At 47.2% G+C, this 22,456-nt stretch overlaps 2 long non-coding RNA genes across 9 annotated transcripts in view; both read right to left on the reverse strand.

The window, feature by feature from the left end:
• Positions 1-4: 4 nt before the first annotated feature.
• LOC114010562 (uncharacterized) lies at positions 5-16,622 on the reverse strand. 8 transcript variants are annotated; one of them, XR_008748576.1, is made up of 7 exons: positions 16,327-16,622; positions 12,378-12,539; positions 8,590-8,755; positions 8,433-8,489; positions 7,090-7,184; positions 3,942-6,626; positions 5-2,109 (listed from the first exon to the last, which is right to left on the reverse strand). It is a non-coding gene; the product is annotated as an uncharacterized LOC114010562 (long non-coding RNA). The 8 variants fall into 8 exon arrangements; XR_003552033.2 differs by having other exon boundaries at positions 8,433-8,755; XR_008748575.1 differs by having other exon boundaries at positions 3,942-8,489.
• A 1,853-nt stretch (positions 16,623-18,475) lies between these two features.
• LOC114010573 (uncharacterized) overlaps positions 18,476-22,456 on the reverse strand; it is a 31,721-nt gene continuing 27,740 nt past the window's right edge. The window contains exons 8-9 of the long non-coding RNA XR_008748528.1: positions 19,092-19,326; positions 18,476-18,700 (exon numbers count right to left, since the gene is read on the reverse strand). This is a non-coding gene — a long non-coding RNA (uncharacterized LOC114010573). The remainder of the gene's footprint in view (positions 18,701-19,091; positions 19,327-22,456) is intronic.

The raw sequence follows: 22,456 nt of genomic DNA on the forward strand, positions 1-22,456 counted from the left end.
CGGTCTAGGAATTAAAATTAGGAAAAAGTAGAATTAATAAAAGCTAAATTAGGCCTAATAATTTGTAAGGGGGAGTCTTGAGTAGTCCAGCATCAGAGAGGCAGGGTCTAGGCTCTCCTCTGCACAGCTGAGAAGACAGAGTGTTCCTTGTGGCAATTTTCTAGGTTGGATTTGAATTATTAAAAGCTTTCACAGAAGAAAAAAAAATTTAGACAGGGAACTTTCCCAAGAATTATCAGACATGTAATGCATCAGTGCGTTTACTAAAAGTAAAGGCAATAGAAGCTGCAAATATTCTCGAAAAAGCAACAAGTGGGTACATACTGCATTGCATTGTCTGGCTATTTGTGATATCTTCTCTTTATCTACACGGCCTCTGTGGGTGAATTAGCTGGGCCCTGCACGTGTGCCTACCGCTGCAGTCACCGGTTGCCTCCAAGTTTACGCTTCCAGCCGTTCCTCACCCTCCAGGTCACCAAAGGGGCTTCACCAAGGCAGGAAAGAGCAGGTGCTAATGGGATCTGCCTGCAGGCTTGTCTGAACAAGCTGATCCAAAATAGAGCTGAGAAGCCTAACAGTGCTTTGAATCAAATCTGAGCCTGGAAAAGAGGAATCTGTTTGAGTGATTAAAACCCAGAAACTTAAAACTGAGAATCAGCAGGCTGGGTACATGGCTGCTCAACTGTGGCACAGCTCCTCTGGGCTCAACGGCACCCATCATTTCTACCCAGTGTGGGCACAAGTGATACCTTTGCTGCCTTTTTTTTTTCTTTTTTAACAAGCATATCCCCATTGGATAGAGGGGCACGCAACTCCAGCATGCTCCCTTCCCTGGCATGGTGCTGGTTAGGCAACGGAGAGAGGGAAGTTAGCCGGGGTGCAGCCGGCTGTCTACCTGCACGCCAAAAGCCATGCAAGCCTCAGAGATTTATTTTGGTTAGATTTCATTTCTTGATCCCGTGTAATACCTTCTTTGTACATCTAAAGGCTGGGGCAGCAGTCACTGACTATTTGGCACCAACCAACTTCTTTTCCATACATTGATAAACACAGGTCCCAGTCACACACATTTTTCCCTTCCCACTTAAGTGCAAGAGAAAAATGCTCCCAATTTCCTGGACAAAGTTGTCAGCAGCAGCAGCCAGAAAGTCTGGCCATGAAGGACACACGTCAAACCTTATTAAAATAACGTGGCGAGGCTTTCTTCTGCTTCTGGGAGGACTCTGGTTTCTTCAGCCTCCAAGAAATCCGATGGCAGCTGGATGACCTAACAGCCTGGCTGGCAGTCAGGTCCAGGCTGCTCAGCCGGGGAGCCGATGGGCAGGAACGGGTGGTTGCCTCTGGTGCCTACTGACCCAGGACAAACAGGCATTTTGTTAAACATCATTGGCACGGCTAGTGCTCTTTCAGCAGCCTGAAATACATTTCAGATTTCGTGATTTCCACTCCAGCATTCAGATGCTTATGGCACTGGGCTCATCCTGCTGATGCAAGGATGAGAGCATCTCACCTGTGTCCCGCTCTGCACACCCCCAGGGACCCCCAGACCAGAAGAAATAGGAGCAAGAAAAAGAAAGGACAGGCTGAGGACCTGATTCCTTAGCAGGAGATCAACATGCCGTGTTTTGCAGCATAGTCAGTGGGGACGGGGTGCTCCAATGTGCCCCGGGAGGCAAGCATGGGCTGTGCTGAATGCTGGGAGAGTGATCCCAAGCTTGCAGCAGGACTTCTTCAGAGCAAGCTGCCTCCAGCAGCAGTTTGAGGAATCACAAAAAAAGCCCCTGACCCCTCACTCCCAGGGGCAGCGTGGCTCTGTGCACATCTGTAAGCCCACCAGGCTGCCCCACAGTTCCTCCCCACTGCAGGAAGGGCCAGCAGGATCAGACTGGCAGGGCAGAAGATTTTACTCCCAGATTCACTCCACAAGTGAGGACGCAGATTATTCCTTGAGTGTTGTATCATTTCCATTTCTATCTTTGTCAATCTTTCTTACCACAGCTGAGCGATGAGCAGGGCCGAGGTGCCGCATCCAGCACAGAGCTGCAGGTGCGCAGGGCTCGCAGCAGGCAGGCGCTCCCGTGTGCTAAGGGTGGCAGGGTCTGCGGGGTTCTAGCACAAGACAAAAGCACTATTACTACCACAGTTGTTAAATATGGTATTTTTTTTCCCTTAAGAACATATCAGACCACAAGGTCTGATACCCATGCATACACATCTATTTATGCTGCAAACTTCCCATAGCCTCATGAAACAAAAATTTTACTGAGCATTTTTTCTCTTCCACTGGCTATTTAACAAATGTATATAATGACTGACAGTAATTAAAAACTGTCTAATTCTGGCATTGCTGCAGGCGGTCAGAAAATTTCCTTCTCCACAGACTAGGATGAAACCAAACCAGATCAGAGAGGCAATTCACGTTCATCACACCGCGTTCCCTCTCCTCCATTGTCCTCAGCTCCCTTCCAGACAGGGGATATTTTTCATGACAGAGAATGAGCAACTCCTTTTGTCCTAAGGCCACCGACCAATGCAGACCGCAGCACAAAGAACTGAGTAGCAGAAGCCTTGCTGCCTCAAAACAGAGTGCAATAAAAGGTAAAGTGATCATTCCCCCGCAATGATAGCGGTTCCCCATGGGCGTCGTGGTGTCTCTGTTATCTTTCCGTGCTCTCTGTAGGCGGGAGCAGCCTGGGACTGAGCAGAAGGCACCAGAACAAGGTGGTTTGTGACAGGCGGCAGCCCCTTGGGATCGCCAAGAGCACACCATGGGATCCAGCAAAAGAAACAGCGAAAAACGTAGTTTGCTTTTTGGTTTCTTTTCTGACAAACTAATTAATCCCTGAGGGAATCTATCAGTATGGTGTCTGAGGTGGTTTTCCAGAGTTTTTGGTTCCACCTTCCATCTGTAATAGAAACAATCTCTGCCTTTTTTTTTTTTAAAGTGAGCTTTCCGTTTCTCACTTCACCCCTCCTTTTGCTGACACAATAAAAGACAGTTTTCTATTTTTTTTATCATTAAATTTCTCCACAGAAGGGGTGTTGAAGTTAAGCTGTAACCCTAATGGAAGTTGGGATTTCGTCATCAGAGGTCGGTCCCCATTTGGGAGACAAACGGCTTCATTTCGGAGGAAAATACTTTGATTTGTCATATAAATACTTTGCAACCCATAGCCTGATGAGGTGATAAGCTTTAATTTAATATTTTCTCTTGTGGTTATGTCATAGCACCAGGTATTTGTCTTTCATTTCATCGATAGAAGAAAAGTGGCAAGTGTGCACAGAAAATACAGCACTGATAAGATGATTGCTGGGGGGTGGGAAACAAGCAGGAACACCCCGGAACGTGCCCAGCTGGCTGCACGGTGAGGTACCCCCGTGAGGTGCTGTGCACCCGCCCTGCTGTGATGGAGATGTCTGGAAGGCAACAAAAGCCCAACACACCTTCGTCTCAGGCTCTGTGTGCATAATGGCCATGGAAAATCTGTTTCCATTCTAAATGGCTAAAAATTCTTTGTATTAATCAAATCAATGCAAATTATGTAATTTAGATGACTGGCAGCTGTAATGGGCTGTATGAAGATACTCTGCCAGCTTAAGTAGAAGTGGGAACGCAATCAACTCCCAGAGCTGAGAAACAGCTCGCAGCTGAGGTTAAAAGCACACAGACGAGGCAAAGCCCCGGTGAGTATCTCCAGACTAAAAGTGGTGGTGGGGTTAATGGGTCTTTCCAAAAGTGACCTGCTATTGATGTGTCGCCACTTCTGCTCGCTAAAAGCAGGGCTGTACTTGTAGGCGTCTAAGCGGCTCAGATCAATTTACAATCCCCGATAAACTTGGCTGCAGTGGTGGAAAAGGCTGTTCCCTTGTACCCCAGCTACATCCATCACCTAAGGTTAAGCATACATGGTCTGATGGGTCCTACCTGCAAGCTTACTCACAGTGTGTCTACTACCACGCTGACATTGTGTTTCCATCCGGAGTTACCGATGCCAGGCTGGCGCTGCAATCAGGTAACACACTGGCAGAGGACAGTTGCCGGTGAAATTTCCCAGGGAAGGAGTTTCTCCTCGCAGCTATTCCTGCTCTTACACCTGCTCCTGTTTGATCCACCTCAGGGCAAAGACACACAGGCTGATTTAAGCTGCTAGTGACAACAATTGAGATCATCCTTTGACTTTGACTTGAGATGGGCTACACTCCTTAGGCTATTTATAACCCATGCAGAGGTATTCCTCTACTTAATCAGTCTCCTGAGGGTGTGAGTCACACCACGGCTGGGTCAAGCTCCTACCAGACACCAGAGGATGAGCAGCTACTCTGGCTCCCGTGTCTCTCCACCTTCCTGCCCATGCACCTTAAGGCATGGGACTAAAAGGTCTTCTGGAAGCACCACACCTCCCAGGAGGGTGCAACCACCACTGGGGTTTAACACCAGGATGGATGGAAGTGGGGGGAACAATTTAAGGCATTGGCTGAGGTGGGAGATGAGGGAAGAGGGACTGAGTGCAACACCAGCTCAAAAGAAGGATTAATAGAGCTGTATGCTGTGAGCAATCCTTTCTGTCCTTGCAGCGAGGACTCCCACTGCCTTCTGCGTTAGGTAACTTCTGGGGATAAAAGGCTGTGGGAAAACAGTATTTTATGCCAGAGAAGAATTACTTCTTTAGCCACTGTCCTCACCATGTACCGTAAGGTGTAGAGTTGAAGTCTGTTCCCTGTGCCACTCAGGACAGTGACTGTGATCCCCTGAAGTCTTGTTTCACGCATATCTTGTCGATTTGAGGACCACCCACAGGACACATCTCCAATTCAAACATCCCAACGTTGAGTTCAACTGATTTGTCAGCCTGTATTTTATAGAACTCACATATGGATTCTATAGCAAAAGGACTGCCCCCCCAGCTCACACCACAGCACAGTTTCCCTGGGGTTCTGTAATAGAACAAGAAAACACTTTAAAGACAAAAAATTATATTGAATTCTCTTACTCCAAATTAGATTAGCATTTTAATGTTGTTTAATTAGTTAGTTGCAGGGGTTTTGTATGCCAGTTTATAATGTTGGGAAGTGTATTTTACAACATTGCACATACAAATAATAAATTGTGCAACACAGATGTTGCCACTAATTGTAATATTTTAAGTGAAGAGGAAAACAGTCTGCTTAGCTTTTAATTAGGTTTATTCCAAGCAGACACAAAAATTAAAATTTACTTGTCTTTTAAGTAAATACCATCTGCAATATATTTCTATACCACAATCTAGTGCAAAGCGTATCTGCAGCCTGCTATGCTCCTGCACGATCTTGTTTATGGTAGAAGGCCTGTCGGTCCAGCAGAGGTAAATCGGTGGCAATGGTCGTATTACACAAAGCAAACCCCCAGCTTGCTCCAGCTCACCTCTCAGGCACGACTCGGGCTAGAGGTGCCCTTGGCCTGATGGCAGGAGTGCGCAGTAAATGTCTGCCCATAAGCCCTGTCTGTCTGTCACTTGGCACTGTGGGACAGGCAGTGAGACTGGCACGCTGTGGGCCACTGAGGGAACTATATAATGACTTGCTGAGCCACACACATGCAAGCTGGATCATTATGTGAGCGGCATGAAAGCAGTAAACACTGCAGGGAGCCAGCCAAAAGCACCCATTGCCTCTTTCAGGCTAGCGTCCTTCAACATGCTGCACAACCACAGAGTTTCTTCCTTTTGTAAAAAAGATACATCCAAGTGACGTAACCCCTAATTTATTTTCCCATTCCCATTTTTCTCTTCCAAAGCTCAGAAAATGCCAATGTAAATGCCTAACGCCGGAGGAACCAGGCCACATTTGTCTCTGTTTGCTGATGTACAGTTTGCATAGACAAGTTTACTTCCAGCAGCAGGGTTACAAAAGACATAAAGTAAGAGGCTTAGTTCCACGTCAGACCGTTGCGAGTTAGTCACGCCCCGGGACCGGCGGCTGGCAGACAGGCATCACGGCTGGCAAGGGGGTGAGCCAGCTCCCGGGCACTCCTGGCATCAGGTCTACCCATTACCAGGCGCCTTTAAGCTCAGCCCAAGGGCAGAAAAGCCAGATAGGCTCTGTGTGCGCGTGCATGCACAGCAGCTCAACAGCCCCTTCACTGGAGCAGTTTAAGCCCCTCGGAAACATCTAGTCCAAAAGACATTGCTGCAGTACGACCTGCTGCAGCTCTGCAGGCTGTTTCTGCACTGATGCAATTCCCCCTCGCCCTCCCCAGCCAGGCGGTGACACCCTTCTGGGTGACTGGGAGCTGGACTTGTCAAAAGAAAAACTGCTGCAAAGGAGCCTCCCCAGCTGCCCCTCTCCTTTGCAACGCCACAGGAAACCAAAACGCAACAAAATCACCTGCCACCACTGCTGCTTAATGGGGAATTTTACATCTAAACCCTCATACCCTCTGTTCCTTCCAGACTGAGTTAAAACGTACCCCAAGCCAAAAAGGCTAAAGCCGTGCCTGAAGGCACCTTCAGCTGGTGACAGACGGGTGGGCTCCGTGTTCCTGCACGTGAAGGTTGGTCACTACGGAGAAGGGAGGCACGGGGCTGCCACCATCTCCACTTGCTGCAGCTGTAGTATTGGTTCATCTCTAAAGCCAGCAGAACCAAATTCTGGAAATATATAAAAACAAACATTTATTTCAGCTTTTTCTCTCTTCTCCTTAGTTCTTGGGGAAGGAGAGGGGGGAATAGGAGGAAATTATTAACTAAAGGGCTTCTTGTGCTCTCACACAGACTAAATCGTTTTAATCAGCTGCCGCTGAAATCTTGGGAGAGGTTGCAAGGTTTGGGAGCACTGAGCACAGGTGGACATGTCTCCTCCCCTGGTTCCCTCACCTCCAAGCCGTGGGTGACCATGTGCCCAGCCCCAGCAGCTGCACTGGCCCCAGCACTGCTGCGAGGTCCCACATGTGGGGCCATGCGCTCTGCTGGTGAGGTTCAACCTGGGGACCCAGCCTTCGGTGTCACCCACCAGTGAGGTCCAGCCCCAGGACCTGGGGACTCAGCCTTCGGTGCCACCCACCAGCAAGGTCCAGCCCAGGGACCTGGGCACCCAGCCTTCAGTGTCACCCACCGGTGAGGTCCAGCCCAGGGACCCAGCCTTCAGTTTCACCCACCCAGCATCAGCTTCTCTTGGAGGTCAGCCCCCCTGAATTGCCACACGGCGACCTGCATGCAAAATAAATAGCTTACAGATGCTTTCTTTTTAAGAAATCTCATGGTATTCGAGGCAGCCTTACTTTTCTCACCTTATTAATTTTGCTCCGGTTAAATGCAAGCTGATAAAATAGAAACTGCTGTAAGACCCAGAGAAAATTAGGTTATGTAACCTATTTTTTATTTATTTAGCATGATATCAAAGTTGTTTCTTATCACTCTTCAGGTACATTGTGCTCAGGAATAAATTAAACTGTCTATTCAACAAAGAGGAGCTGCTTTTTCTACTCCTAATTTTCTCTCTTTTTCTCAGTTCTCACTCTATTATTAGGGGAAAAAAATAACAAGCTTAGCTGAAGCCAGAGGAGCCCTTCCAGCTTTGCGCATTCACACCATGCGATTACCTCGCATAATCCAAGTGGTCCATCTATCGGTCTCTGGCCGATACGACAAGCATCAAAGTCAAAAGTACAATGATGTTTTTCTTTACATAATTACTTGCTGATGTTGACAAATGGAGTGACAGCTGTGCCCTTTTTAGGGCAAGATTTGCGCAGAAATCAAAGTCACGTAAATAATTTCCCTGGGTGTTTTTTGCCGCTCTCTTGCTCCTCGCTGCCGCCTGCCCACCGCCCCGGCCATGTGCCCACCGCCCCGGCCATGTGCCCAGCTCCGGGGAGCAGCGGTGCTGGCTGGAGCTGCAGATGGACCCCGCTCCCCCAGGTGCCAAACCCCGCTCCCGACGCATCCCGCCATGTCTCGAATTGCTTCCACTGCAAGGCCAATTTGGTTTTCTGATAAATCGTGATGGGAAGGGCCAGCAGGGACCTCTGCACCCTGAACCTGAGATGGAGGAGCAAGGGGAGGGTAGCTAGAGACAGAGCCACCTCTTGGGAAACACAGTGGGGCTGCAGGGTGCAGAGCCCTACGGTCCCCTCCAGATTCACGTCTTGCAGCACCAAGCGCAGCCCACGCAGGGCGAGCAGCGTCCAGCCATCTCTGGCTGCCATTTGCAGGCAGAGCTCAGCGTTCCCGCAGGGCTGGGTCTCTGCTGGAAGCATCCAGCAAGGCAAAACAGGCTTCAGCAGGGAGCAGGGCTCAGGGTATGGCCAAGGGGCCACCGGCTGCCCTCCCTGCCCTGCTTCCTCTGGTCCCACCACTCCCTGGAGCCAGCACAGGCTGGTGCACAAGAATGCTGTCGGTGCCCCACCACACACAAAAAGCACAAAAGTACAAAAAAAGAAACCTAAGAAAATTCACCTCTGCTCCTTAAAGAGTTCACCGTCAGCAGGACAGCTCTTCCAAAGGTGTGTGTTTCTGGCAATGGCAGAGGCATGGGTGAAGGTGACTTGTTCAAGGTCACCAACCCAGCAGTTACCAGTGGCTGCCACCACTACAAATTCAATGCAACATCTACCTCTTCTGGAGTCATCTTATTGCTCCGCTTCACCCAGAGGGCAGCGGCATCTCGAGTCACCCACGCAGGCAGCTGGAGGACCGGGGGGCTCCATAGGGGCAGGTTGCTAAGTCGTACTATTCCCTGACCGGAGAAGGATGTGCGATGCTCACAGTTTATGCAACACCTGGGAGTAGAGCAAAGCATGTAAATCAGAGAGAGAAGGGGCAGCAGGGTGCGCGCACATGGACGCGTGGCGGGGTTCTCTCCCAGTGCACGCTGTGAAGGGCAGGACTGCATAAGCAGGTCTATCCCGTGACATCGCAGTGCAAACACCTAAGTGTTAAAGTAAGTAATCAGAACCTGACCCAGCAAATAGATAAGCAATTCCAAAAGCACCAAGGTTCAGCTCCTGTGCTAACACTTTAACTGTCTACGTTAATCTCAATTAGGCAGAAAAGTCTATACCTATTAAAATTGCCAGCTTTCTATTTTATGTGTGTAAGGGCAAGAAAGAAGCCAAGTAAATGTGTGGGTGACACTGCTGAGGGAAAGTACAAGGTACACCAGGACAAAAACCTTTTTCTCTCCTTTTTTTTTTTTAAAAAAAAAAGTCTATTATGAGGGCTATAGCAGGGCTCCTGAGTATGACAAGACCCCACCTGCCACTGCGTGCCATGGTGCCATCCCAGAAGCACCAGAGACAGCAGAAGGTGCCATGAAGGTCTCACCAACCTGCCACCTCCAGGACATCATTCCAGTGTTAAGCTGGAGGAGAGGTGGTATCTGATGGTGAGAGCAGGGGAATTAAGAGAAACTGAGGCCCGGGGGGCTGGGGTAAAAGGCAAGCGGCAAAATAAAACCAAATTGCTAAGGAAGGAAAGGAGGAATGGGAGAAGCCAGCTGCTTCTCAGCACAAGATAAACTTCACCCAGTGTACAGCAGTAAAACATTACAGGACAGAATATTTTCTATGTGTATTTGTGGGTGTTTAAAATTTCTAGCTTTGGTGCATCACTGCAGCTAGAAACGGCACTAACAGGTAGTGATTTTTTTCATCTCATTTTCAGTATGAATTTCTTGTCCTGCTTCTTCTGCTTCACACCTGCTGGCCTGAAAACAGCAGTTCACCAGTTCAGATTTCACTACCAGCTTTGGTAGTTCTCACATTTATGCTTATATAAAGGCTAAGAAAGACTTCAGTTCTTCTGTTTAAATCAAAAATAAAATCAATCCTTTTCTTTCTTTCTTTTTTTTTTTTTTTACAAATGACAACAAAACTGTGAACACAGGTAGGAAAATAATTGATGCATTCTAAGAAACTGTCAGGTGTGAAAAATGTTGAAGGCTCAACAACCCTATTAATGCTATGAGAAGGTGTTAGACAGCAGATTTATGTAGCAGCACCAACACAGCACAAGATATATACGACAGAAATCAAGACAACAAAATTCTGTGCAACTACTCCGCATTTTTTTGCTTCTAGAAGCAGCGCTGCAAGATCTGAAACCCAGCAGCTGGCAGAAGGACATGGGGCAGGTCCACCCAGACAGAGCCTCTTATCAGCAGTAAGTACCTCCTGGGCATTCCCATGGGGTTTTCAGGAGCATAAATGCAGATGGCAATAAAAGGGCAGAGCTGTCTTTTCCCCCTTCCTCCATGTTTCTGTTGCTAGTTCACTTGCCCAGGAAGCAGAGGAGATACAGGTTTAAATGGTTTCCCCACTTGAGGAGCTTGCCCTCCCCTGCCTTAGGCCCTCCGTCCTGCCCATGAGCTGCTCTAGGCACCAGGACACCAAAGGCACAGTCAGTGCCCTTCTCCCCTGTTACCAGCCATCCCTTTGCATCATCCCAAAGACGGGTGGATCCCTATAGCCATGCTCCTTTGGGAGTTTGAACACGAATACTCCAAAAAAAGTCTAGTCCTATTTGCTTTCCAGTATTTGTAACCAGGCTTAAAGAGCTGGGGGCACTTTTCAAAGACTATGTGACTTCGGTGCCCCTGGAGGGGCTGGTTTCAGTCAGTACCTCTTTCCCTTTCTCCTTCCCTCAGCGCTGTGTCCTTTAGCTAAACCGCATGGTATCCTGCTCTGATCAGGTCCAGGAAAAAGACCCCCTTTTTCTACCCAGCTGTGGATAAACCCACTGAAGAGTATCTGCTGTGTTTGTCTAGAGATAAAGCACCACGAGAGAAAAACAAACTTCTCTAAAATAACCTCAGGTTTCTTTCTTTTAATCAAAAACAAAACAAAACCTCTGAAATGCATCAATTTCCCAACAGAAATGGAAAGGTTCTGACATCCAACAATACTGCCTTTGCATTTCACTGTTCTGCTGGCATTTCAGAGATTTAAAATGAAAAATTGGCTTTCAAAGAGTAGGATCTTCTTGATTAGAAAAACTTGTTGAAAATGTAATGAAAAGATCTGAACAACTTCATTAGTCTTCATTAAATAAAATAAATGTTATTTCTATTCCCTTCACATATAATCATATATTACAACTATTAATATTGCAGAGATGTTTCTTTTGTCCCAGAATTTAATGTATAAGGCTGCAAACCTCCTCGCATGAAAAAAAACTTACGATCACTGGAATGACGTGCAGTTCATCTTTTTTACGTTCATTAATTTTCTGTAAATAGAGCACAGTCGCTTTGCATTGTTTGCACTAATGGAGAGCTCAGAGCAGTTTACCCTGTTACTACTTACCATTTATTTGGGTGATAATTTTAAAAAGCTTTTAAATTAAAATGATAAAGATGGTTAGGGGGAAAGATACAGCCTTGCAGAATGTTTCAAGTATGATAGATTATCCCAGAAAAAAAGACGGTTCTCATTTGAGAGACGTGCCAGGGCTGGCTGCACATCTCAAGCAATTTTTCAAGCCCCCCACCTCGTGTTCGGCATCTTGCCCAAAGCCATTTTGGAGCATAATGGCCCCAGCCTCCTGCTCGTCCCCCCCGCCGGGGGCTCAGCCTCACCCAGCCAGCCCCTGGGGCACCTGCCAGCGCGCAGGGGTGGCCGTGCCCTGTGCCTGGGTGTGCGGGGTGACCCACCAGGGCTCTGCTCTGCTCCGCGGCTTGGGGAGGCAGGCAGCCGCCAGCGGGGGCCTGGGGACACCTCCGGCTGAACCCACCACAGCCTTCGGCCTCGCCGGGTCCCCGGCCACCCTTCAGAGCCGGAGTCAAGGCAGGAGGAGTTGGCACAGGGTGTAACTCCTGGCACACTTGGTCCCATATTTGCACCCCCTGTGCATGCTGTCCGATACACGCGCTCTCATCACAAGAAATACCCGGGTGTGTGATGGGGACATCGAGGGAAGGAGGGACCCCTGGTCCCTTGGCTGCTGCCCTTCTGCAGTGCTCAACCAGACACCTTCCAACCCTAGATTTAATTAATTTTTTCCCCTGGATTTAAGAACTATGAAACAACAACTAATGCTTCAGAAATTCCAGCTCTAGTGGCATTCCCCTTGCTCCTCAGAGACCTCCAGCCCCCATTGCAACGGGGCACCATGAGCCAGGGCCCCCCCAGCCCCAGCAGCAGCCAGCATGCTGCCATGGAGGCCATAGGCAATGGCTGACACCCAGAAATCTTGTGTTTCACTCCAAGCTGTTAAAAGAAGAGAAGTAGCTTCACAGCGAGCATCACTTTTGGTCCGAACAAAGATGGCTCAGACCCACTGCCCCAGCAGCATTCCCAGCAGAGAGCACCTTCTGCTGCAGGGTGAACACAGAGCTGCTGGGGCTCACCTGGTATACCCAAAACCACATTTATTCCCACTGTCAGCCTTTTGTGCTCTGCTTACCGAGTCCTCCTGGGTCTGCGCACTGTTTGCATCAGGTGTCCCGATGCCCACCGGACCCCTTCAGCTGCGCAGTGCTGGCAGCAGAAGAGCAACTGCGACACCGGCCATGTGGTTGCTTCTCTGGGGAGCTGCTCCTCAGCTGAGGGTTTATAGAAATTCAGACTGAAAAAAAAGGGAGACTTCTATATTTCTGGCATTAACGGGTGGTTTGTGTTGCTATCTAGACGTGCCCACCGTATCAGCCCAGACACTTTTTGAAAAGGGAAGCTGGCTTAAAATAGTGGAAGTAGAGACAACACAAGTCTCTACGGCACACCGCAAGGCATGTCTTGCCACGGGCAGGAGCAAAGCCGTTGTTCTAACAGGTTGATCTAACCTAGATTAGAAATACTTTTTTGTTTGTTTGTTTGGAGCTGTGTGTGACAGATGGTACCGGTTTGATACGTTAACTCTCTAACTAGCATCTCCCTCTGTTCCTACAAGGGCTTCGGTTTCCTGCCAGAGAGATTTGGGGTGGGTAGGAAAACCTGGCCAGCTCTGGGGAATTATTTAATTTCCTCCCACTAATCTGGTTAGGGACTCTGAGACAAGGAAGATGAGGAAAGGCAGAGGTAACTAGAAGAGTTGCCCACAGAGGCAGCTTATCTGTTTCTGCTGAATACAGAGGGAGCCTAAAAGCCTGGCTGTCTAACTTAGAAACAGAATTTGTGGATCTAAAAAGAAAAAGAAGAAAAAGGAGCCAATACTCCTATCCTCCCCCCTGACCAGTCCTTCCAAGCCCTCCTCATGTATAATAAGCATCAGAAAACGAGCTGCATGTGTTAGCACCTCTTTGCTACTAAAATGAACCCAGGTGCCTCCAGTCAAGGTGCAGAGCTCAGCACCTGAACCCACCAGCCACCGTCAGGCTCACAGCCTCCTCACCTCAGGCCCGCAGTGCAGGGCTGCACTGATGGCCACCCTGCAGAGGAAAGTAGCTCCAAAACACTGTTGCATCTAACTGGGCTGTTATGCATCACTCAATATACTTTACATATTCATTTTTCCAAGCCTTTCCTGCCCATTAACTAGGACAGCTTACGGTCAGCCAGATCACTCATCTAAATTTACATCAGCTATCCATCAGCATTTGTTATCTTATTACCATGCTTATATTATTATTGCAGCTTAGCTTGGCAATTACTTACTAACCAAAAAAAACAATTCCAGCAGAAAACCCAAACAAGTCTCATTTAACAAAATATCTTTTGTTTTCCTTTTTTTCCCTGCTAATACATGCAAGACTGCTGTAATTTCCTCTGGGTAATAGGCTTGCTTTGACTAAGCTTCTCAGGTCTGTGTTTCCCTGTTTGCATTTTTGCAAAAATTAATAACTAACATTTAAAAAAAAAAAAATAAGCCAGTTAGTAGAGTGTTCCCTTGTCATCTCTAGATGCTGGGAGAAGAGGTAGGCTCTCCCTAATCTGAACCAACACCAAACACCATGCAGTCAGCTGAGGAAAATCCTTTATACTCACGTTAGTTGTGGGCCATTCTAGCATCTGGATGCTGAGAATGCTTCCACGCATTATGTAGCCAGTGAGGCACTGCTATAAACCTAATGTAAATTTAATATACAGTCATTATGCAAACCAGTATTCTGCAAGCTGGGCAGAGACAGAGGGGTTGGTCTCCATTCCCCATTTTTTCAGAAAACACCCAAGACTGCCCTCAGACTAAGAGCAGGTCAGAGTTTATTATCCAATGTTTCTAAATCCAGCCCCTTTCACTCCTCATCTCAGCACATTTAATAGTGTATTTCCATAGTAAAAAATGCAGACGGTATTTCCCAGCAGTAAGACAGTAAGAAAGAATTGCATATGATTTGGTATCAGTTGTAAATTGAGTTCATCATAAAGCACCTAGGGGTCGGTTTTGCTCGCAGTATTAGATTTGGGGAATGGCATATGGCATATCAAGTGATTAAGGCTCTAAACAGTACATTTAAGGACTGCTCATAATGAAGTTCTTGAGAATTTTGCAATTAATGGGAGAACTGGGTCTTCTGTAACCTATTTAAGTAGAAGACATCATGCGTCATGATGAGCTCCCCAGCATACAAGCTGTCTGGGCATTTGTGTCCCCTTGGAAGCCCTCAGCCCTTCGAACAGCGCTGGGCCTTTCCCGGCGGAGCTCGGATGCCAGGGCACAGGCAGGCGCACGGATGGCCAGATGCTCTGAATTAAGCAGGGTGATCCCCCCCCATGCCCACCTCCTGCCGCCCAGCAGCCCCCCAGGGCGTTTGTTTGCTTTACGCAATGAGCATTTGTCATTCCGGCATATGTGTGCTTTTTAAAAATTTGTGCCAACGAGCCCCACTCTCACGATGTCCTACTCTCTTTCTTTCCACAGGCAATTTATAAATCCCTGAAAATAAGGAATTTTAATGGGAGTGCTGATTCAACCTGAACTTGCTGTACCAGCACAGAGTGCATTGAAAGGATAAAATAAAAGGACTTTACAAACTCCAGCTCTGTGTGCCTGATGGTTTTCTCTAGGGAACAACCTGGCAAGTTATCTGACAATACCCATCCAGAGAAGCTTTCGGCTTGCCTGTGTGCTGTGCATGCCAATGAGGCCGGGGATAAACAAGCCATGCAGCAAAGTGGTGTATTATTTATGCATCGTCACATCCATCTATATAGAAAATTGGCCCTAAATTAAAAAAGCAGGTATCAATACCGCCTGTGTGCTGGCTCCCGGGGAGAAGCTTGAGGGAAGAAGGAGAAATTTCAGTAATAAGGGCTCTTTTCCTCCTATCGATGTAAACAAACAACCTGTGCCACTGGAGTAATTTTTATGCTAGCAAATACCCTGACGTGTTTCACGGAAATCAATCTGCGGATAGAAAAATTGCCTAAGATAACAAAAATTCAGCAACTCCCCAACTCAAGCCCAGGCCTGGCTGCATGTTTGGGGCTGGGGGTGAAGGGTGAGAAGAGCAATGAGTCAACACTCTGAATTTTTTAGAGCACAGTTCATGAAACTATATCTTCCGAGCCCTGAATACCACGCTGGTTACAGCTTAGTTCGATTAAATTCAAGGACAGGAGAAATTGCAGGAAGGAAAGCATGTGGAATTGGATGCAAGCTGCAGGAATACGTGTTCAGAGAAAACTTCTGCAGCAGAGTGAACTGGGAGGGGACCACTTGTACGGAAACCAAATGACTTGGCAGGTAATTTTCCACCCTCCTCCTGTGGTTGCTTATTCTCATTGCAGCACAGCCAGGCCAGGGCATGGCAGCCTGGAAAGAAATGTCACCCTCGTCTCCGTCACCTCCAGGAGCTTCATGCCATGCAGTGACTGTGATATAGAGGACAGAATTATAGTTTCACTGTAAAACCAGGCAGTGAATGAAGCAACAGGTTGTCTGTGTTGATAGTAATTTGTGTGGCTGCTCTGCATCTCGGCCAGTGGGTCTAGTAAAAGCAAGTAAAGGAGCCAGCTAGCCTTAATTTGAACATGCAGAAAAATTGAAGCTTTGCTCCGATTTTCACCCAAAGCTTCTGACATACCTGTAGCAGGAGATACTGTCCTTACTCACGCTGTCTCCTTTCCTGTTCTCCCACTTTCTGAGCATATAGGGCTACAGGCATGCCAGCTCCTGCGGTATGGGTCTGGGCTCCAATCACTCTGTAGCTCAGTCAAATGCAAATCTCCATATTTCCCTTTAGCTGCTCTTTAACTTTCCTCCCTGCCTCAAAAATCACAGCAAAGCCAAACCTCCACCATGCAGAAACTAATGGTTATGAATGACCCTGAGATCACTCCGAGATGGAGCCGCTACAGGGTGGCCATGCCGCATGATGCTCGTGGTGCCAGAAAGAGCCATGAAGATCCCAAGACTCCATTCCCCAAGTCCAAACACCCCTGCAATCCCACGGACCCTTTATAAACACTGATCTTACCGCTACTGGTGTCCACGAACCATCCCGAGCAGCTGTTCTATACATGGTATAAAGCTCAGGTGGGGTATTCCCCGGGGTCTGGCATAACAAAGCCAACACTGCTGGAAAGACCTGGAAGAGAGCAGAGTGGTATGAAACAGAGCTAAAGAGACTGTCTTCTCTGACCGAGAGGTGATGGTGCCTCTGGAGAGCCAGGTCAGGAAACATTTTGCTTAGTCATTCACCACTTCCAGCTCTGTAAAACTGGGGTTTCGGATCACACACATCCTTATGAGGTTCTCAGTTATGACATGACGAAAGGCAAAGCTGGTGCTATTCCAGCAGTGTCAGAATCCCTGTGAGAACTCCTGCCCACCAGGACCCTTTTATTAACCAAGCTGGTCAGAAACCAGATATACTGGGAGTGCAGAGGGGGAGAAGATGTTGAGTTAAAGAGAAATTATTAAAACTTTCTTTTCAAACCTGTTTTTTGTACTGATTATGAATGAAGATTAAAGTGGATTTTGTTCTGTTGATTGAAAAGTGGGATGATGGGTGAAAGTCATAGCGGAAAGGTTGTGAGATTTTTATAGAGGTGCTTAGATATGATTGATTCATATCACTGAGATTTAGAAGGCTAAAGAAAATCCATACAAAGGATAGGAAGGGTTTTTCAGATCTCAAACACCATCAAGGCCACAAATGCTCTACTGCTTTTTGAACATGAAAAACCCACACATTGAAAGGAGCCTTTGGACTCCAGCATTTTTAGCTAAACTATTATTACTATAGATTTTAGATTTCCCCTCACAGCATCTGTCCCTCATTCCATCCTCCTTTTCACTATAACTTAAGAAAAGCAAGAAACAAAGAGACTCACAGCCTGCCACTCACTGCCCTTTGTAACATCTTCTGAGTATATTTAGGAAGAAAGAAAGAAAGAGTTTTTTGATAGTCAGGAAAATCTAGAAAACACAGTCCCTGCAGTTACACAGTCGTGGTCCTTAGGCCAGGTTTGTGCCAAGGACGGACCGGTTCCCGGCAGTCTATCAGCAACCAGGTACAAATCCCAACCAGATCCAGTTCAGGCTTACTTACAACTTTACCTTTTCTCATGTGAGCACCTTTCACTTTTGTCCCAGTATATATATCAAGAAACCAGAGTTTTCATTGGGCAGTGGTGTCCCCAGCACCCTGACTCTCGTACCCATGTACACCAGGAACCCATTCAGCAAAACCCAGGCTGCAGCACCGCGGCTGAGTGCAGGCGAAAGCAAACTTTAGCCCCCACTGCCTGTGGGTTTGCTGGGCACGGCTGTGCCATGGCTGCCTGTTCTTTTGATAAAGTTTTGCAGCCAAACAAGTTTCAGGATCAATTTGACTTTCTGCAAGTCTGCTATTCGGTCAGTCTTCCTGCCTCTCCCTGTGCCCTCTGCGGGTATGAGTCCACTTTCAACTTTGGAGAACAAAAAAACAAATGTGTTTCATAATACGTTTCTCTGGGACTGGATTCACAAACTAGTTACACAGTCCCTCAGCAGTTCAAAAGCTATTTGTACCTAAAATGTAGCAATTAAACCCAATTTACAGCACAGCACAATTCTTGGATGGGTGACATTAGCTGGATGGGTCTTGCTCTAGCTGTTAAGCTGTACTCTGAAACTGTGTTCAAGCTGAGCTAAGCAATGTCATCTCTGTCTGCAGGTGTCATTTCTAGTCGTGACCCTTGAGTTTACCTTGGCTGAGATGCTTGGGATCGCTGGCCACAGAAAGCCACCAACTAATCCGTCGTACTGATTTCTCTGACGGTTCAACACAGCCACCTCTGAGGATCTCAAAGCATCTCACGGGCTTAGCTGAGGGGACAGTAACGCAGAACCTGTCGGCCAACAGGCAATACCACAGGCATTCGCTTGCTACTTTTGATCCTCTCTGCAAAGCAGCTCCCCTCAGATGACCCCTAACTCTCCTGCTGTTCACTTTCTTTAAACTACATCTCTCAACATCAATAAAAAAATGGTGACAAATGAGCGTTACAAAGCTAACTAGTCCAGCAAATGCCTGAGAACATGTTGATTCCCTTAGTCTGTACTAATAAAATTAAAACCTAAGAGGGTTTCATCCTTTCCAGAACATTTAGACTGCATTCCTTTCCCCATTACCTCCTCTAAGATAGAAGGTGGATGATACACCATTTGGGTGACAGGGAACCCGAAGGGGTTGGTTTTCTGCTGCTGGTAGTCTGGCAATCGCTGCAGCCCCACGGGGAGAGCTCTCCTCTTCCCACATCTCCGGAGAAGTGCCCACAGCGCAGAGTCCTGGTCCCCCCTCCATCGCAGTGCTGCAGGAGCTTGGCGGGGGGGGGGCACGGCCCCTTCACAGGTAGGCAGCCCACCTGAAAAGGAATCACAGCAGCCTCCACAAGCTTCTGGAGGGTCTGGGGAGGAGCCCCCTCAAGTCCCAGAGGTGCTTGTCCCCTACCCATGCCCCAGGGACACCCACAGGCTTGCGGCAGTTGTCAGCCTCCCCCAGCAGCTCCGGATCTTTCACTCCAGTACTTACAAGCGCTATCTACCAGCTCTGACTATTTAAAGCGATCAGAGATTTACATCAGGAGACTTTAAATATAGAAGTAATTTTGTGTAAACTCTTGCCTTTATTGCAGCAAGGAGAAGGGAGGGAAAAGCCTTTCTTTTTTTAGACTTGGCAGGAAACAAGCAGTTAAATAAGTGAATACTATAAAATGAAAATCTTAAAGTGATTACAAATATGAAAGGAGTGAATACCAAATGGAAACAGCCGTTTAATCAAGATAAAGTACAGAAATCCAGCAATTGGCCTCTTTCCATGATCCTGTAGTGCTGTGCAGAGGAGGCGGCTTACTGTAGCATTACCAATCTCAGTCGCTTGGCTGCTGACTGCCAATACCCCAAAGTCTTCCACCCTTTGCAGCTTTTCACATGCAAAATGCCTTCCTTTATGGATCACCCTTGATGTGAAGTGGCTTTAATTATTCAAGAACTGAAAGAAAGATGAAAAAGTAATTGCATTTTAATTGCTGTAATAATGGCAGGAAGCTGCACTGTGACTTAAATACTGAAAGGTGAAGATTAAGACTGTCTGTTAAGATGCTTTTCCTTCAAACACAGCTTCTTTGTATTTTGTTCCAGTCTTCCCTCACCCCATAAACAGTCACACTAGTGTACATCAGGTTTATTCCTAAACTCCTGAGATGGTTTGGTCTGTTAGACAGCGATATCTACAAATTGGAGCTTTTTACCATAAGCAATTTTAAGGTTGAGGGATTTTCTCGTAATGTACCAATACCAGACTTCTCAGCCTGAGATATTTGCTTACCCCAAGTGTCTACAGGCTGGGCAATAACGGCCCTTCAGAGGTGGGTGACGGTGGAGGGGGGCTGCAGCGATGATGCTCTATGGTGGGGAAGTTACCTTGTCTAAGGGGCAGCCCCCACCGCCTGGCAGTGTGGCTCTGGTGGCCCCTGCCACGGGGAAGCTTGAGTTGGTTTTCCTTCCTATGTGTAATCGGCACAGAAAATCCCCAGGATTTTGGAATGGGAGGGGAGGACATTAAAGGGGATTTGTTTTCTCCTCGCTGCACTTTACGTGTCCGTTATGCTAAAGCATAAGTGGGAACAAATCCCATCAGCCAGCCGCAGTGGTGGGAAGTGACCCTGCCAGGCAGCCTTTGGCAAAGGAAGCTTCAAGACTTGACCTAGGGTGACATTAACAAAACTTTGGAAATTAGTGTGAAAGTCACTGTTTGATCCTCATGTATCACCTCTGAATGCCTCAGCTGACAGTTTTTCCTTCTGCACGAGGAAGTTTTCTGCTTTTGTTGCCATCTCTGTCACAACAGGAGCTTTAATTCCTCACACCAGCTTCCTACCACAAACCAGAGCGCTCTCTCCTGTACACAGGGTCTCCTGTGACTACACCACCCGGCAGTATCAAGTCAGACAGAATAAGCTCAGGAAAGGAAAAGATGTGAGTGGAATACAGAGCGAGGCTATTGACTTGGCGTGCCAAGCCACGGGCTGGAGTTGACTCCAGATGTGAGCTGAACAATAACAAAAACCTTACACTTCATCACCTTTTAAAGTACATGGAGGGATGTCTAAACAATTGCTTTCAGTGAATGATTTCAGGCAGTCATTAGCCTCATACAGAGACAATAACACACATAAATACACAGGCAAGTGTATTGTCAGAAGAAAAAAGTTATCAAAACAATTTATAAGAAACAATATAATGTATGGGGGGAAGGGAACTTCATTCTCTCTCCCCTCCTCCTTCCTGCTATTCCTCTTCTTTCTTTCAGTGACTATGACGCTCAGCACAAGTTCAGTGTGGATGGAGGTTATGCAGCATCGCCATAAGTAGTCCAAAGAGAAGCCTTGAGGTTATAAAGATGTTATTATTGGGGTAATTTATTTTTGCTGGAAGAATCATCAATTCAAATTGAAAATCAAAATGGAAGCAAATTCCTCCACTTATTAACTTTTAGATCATTTAGATCATGCTCATTTAGATCAAAGTGAAAATAAGCCAGGCATGGGCTATGCCTCAGCAGACCTCTGCTCTGTGAACATTAGACTTCTACAGGTTGGACAAAGCCAGCTCCCGCCAGGAACAAAACAAGCAGGGGACTGTCAGTGACAAAATGGTCCCCCGCCAGCTGTCCAGGAGACTTCTGGCCCTGGTGATGCTGTTACCCTGGCGGGCTGAGCTGATCCCTCGGTGCAAAACTGCAATGCAAGGAAAAGCAACACAAAAGGCTGCTCTGGGATGAGATGAAGCTCACTGAGAAAAGATTTTGCTAAGCTAAAAGCAAGAGTAAAGTAAATATTATAGACATTCTTCAGCCCCATGTAATGGGAATACCACCATAGTTAAGGCTGAATTGCAATTTGCATTCAAAAGTAGGAAGAAATTGCTCCAGTTCACATTTCAATGAATGAAATTCATCTGATGAATTAGCATATGTTGCTGTGAGACAATTTCCAGTTTCAGAGGAAGCCAAATTTTGTGCACAAGGCTTTAAAAATAAAATGTTTTCTGGTTTTTGAAGAAATACTCTCAAATGGTCCTTCCTTAAAATGCTGCCTCTCTTCCCCAAACACCACTGGGGAGTCCCACCCAAGGGAACCTCCAGATTTCTGTTGCAATATGGAAATTTTGTGCAACCTCTTAACTCTTTTCTGAGCAGGGGAAAGGCCAATGGAGCTGTCTGTGGGCATGTCAACAGGAATGTGCAGTTGCCCTGAGGGAAGGGGCTGGTGTGGGGCTGGGCCAGGAGAAGACAGCGCAGCAGCAGCGCAGTGTGAGCTGAAGCCCACCATGGACAAAGGGGAAAGCCATCAAATCCAGAGATTCCACACGGCTTCTCCCCAGGAAACCTGATGCCTCTGCAAGGCACTGATGCTTTATGCATAAGCATCCCATAATGCTATTTATCACTGGCTGTACCTCCAAACTCCTCAGTAAGGAGCCAACCAGCACAGCACCTTGGCAGGTTGGGATGCTGTGAGCTGCTCCACACTGCCAGGACCCACAGCTGGTCCCCTCCCTCCTACCCTGCTGCAGCTTCATGCTCTGCTCCTTGAAGGATAATTTTGGGACACTTCATAGGGTTTCAATCTCCCTATTAATTGGACACATCAGATCTGAATATAGCACTCAACAGACCGCAAGGAAACACAGGAGATGGTGCCAATGGCCACATAATCTTGAAATTCCAACCCATGCCTCTGCTCCTACATCAAATTTAGCACCCCCACAAGAAACACCTCTGCCACTGATTTAAAGATGTACAGGCAAGACTTTCTCCCTCTGCATGCAGCTTAGACCCTATGGCTGGCCAGACCCTCTCTGCTGGGCTGCAAGGATAAAGGTAAAACTCACTCATGCGCTATGAGAGCCCCTGGATTATTTTTTATAACACACATAAATGACAAATCACCTGTAGTAATTGCAACATTCTCAGGGTCACCTCAGAAAAGGGTGCTGGCATGATCTGGCATGGCTGCAAAACAGGACTTAGTCTCACAAAAACAAGCTTTCTCACAAGGTACTTGTGCTTCCTGCTCCTTCAAATACACATAAAATAAATACCTTATTGTTACCATTAA

This window comes from Falco peregrinus, chromosome 8, assembly GCF_023634155.1.
Source record: "Falco peregrinus isolate bFalPer1 chromosome 8, bFalPer1.pri, whole genome shotgun sequence".
Lineage (NCBI taxonomy): Eukaryota > Metazoa > Chordata > Aves > Falconiformes > Falconidae > Falco > Falco peregrinus.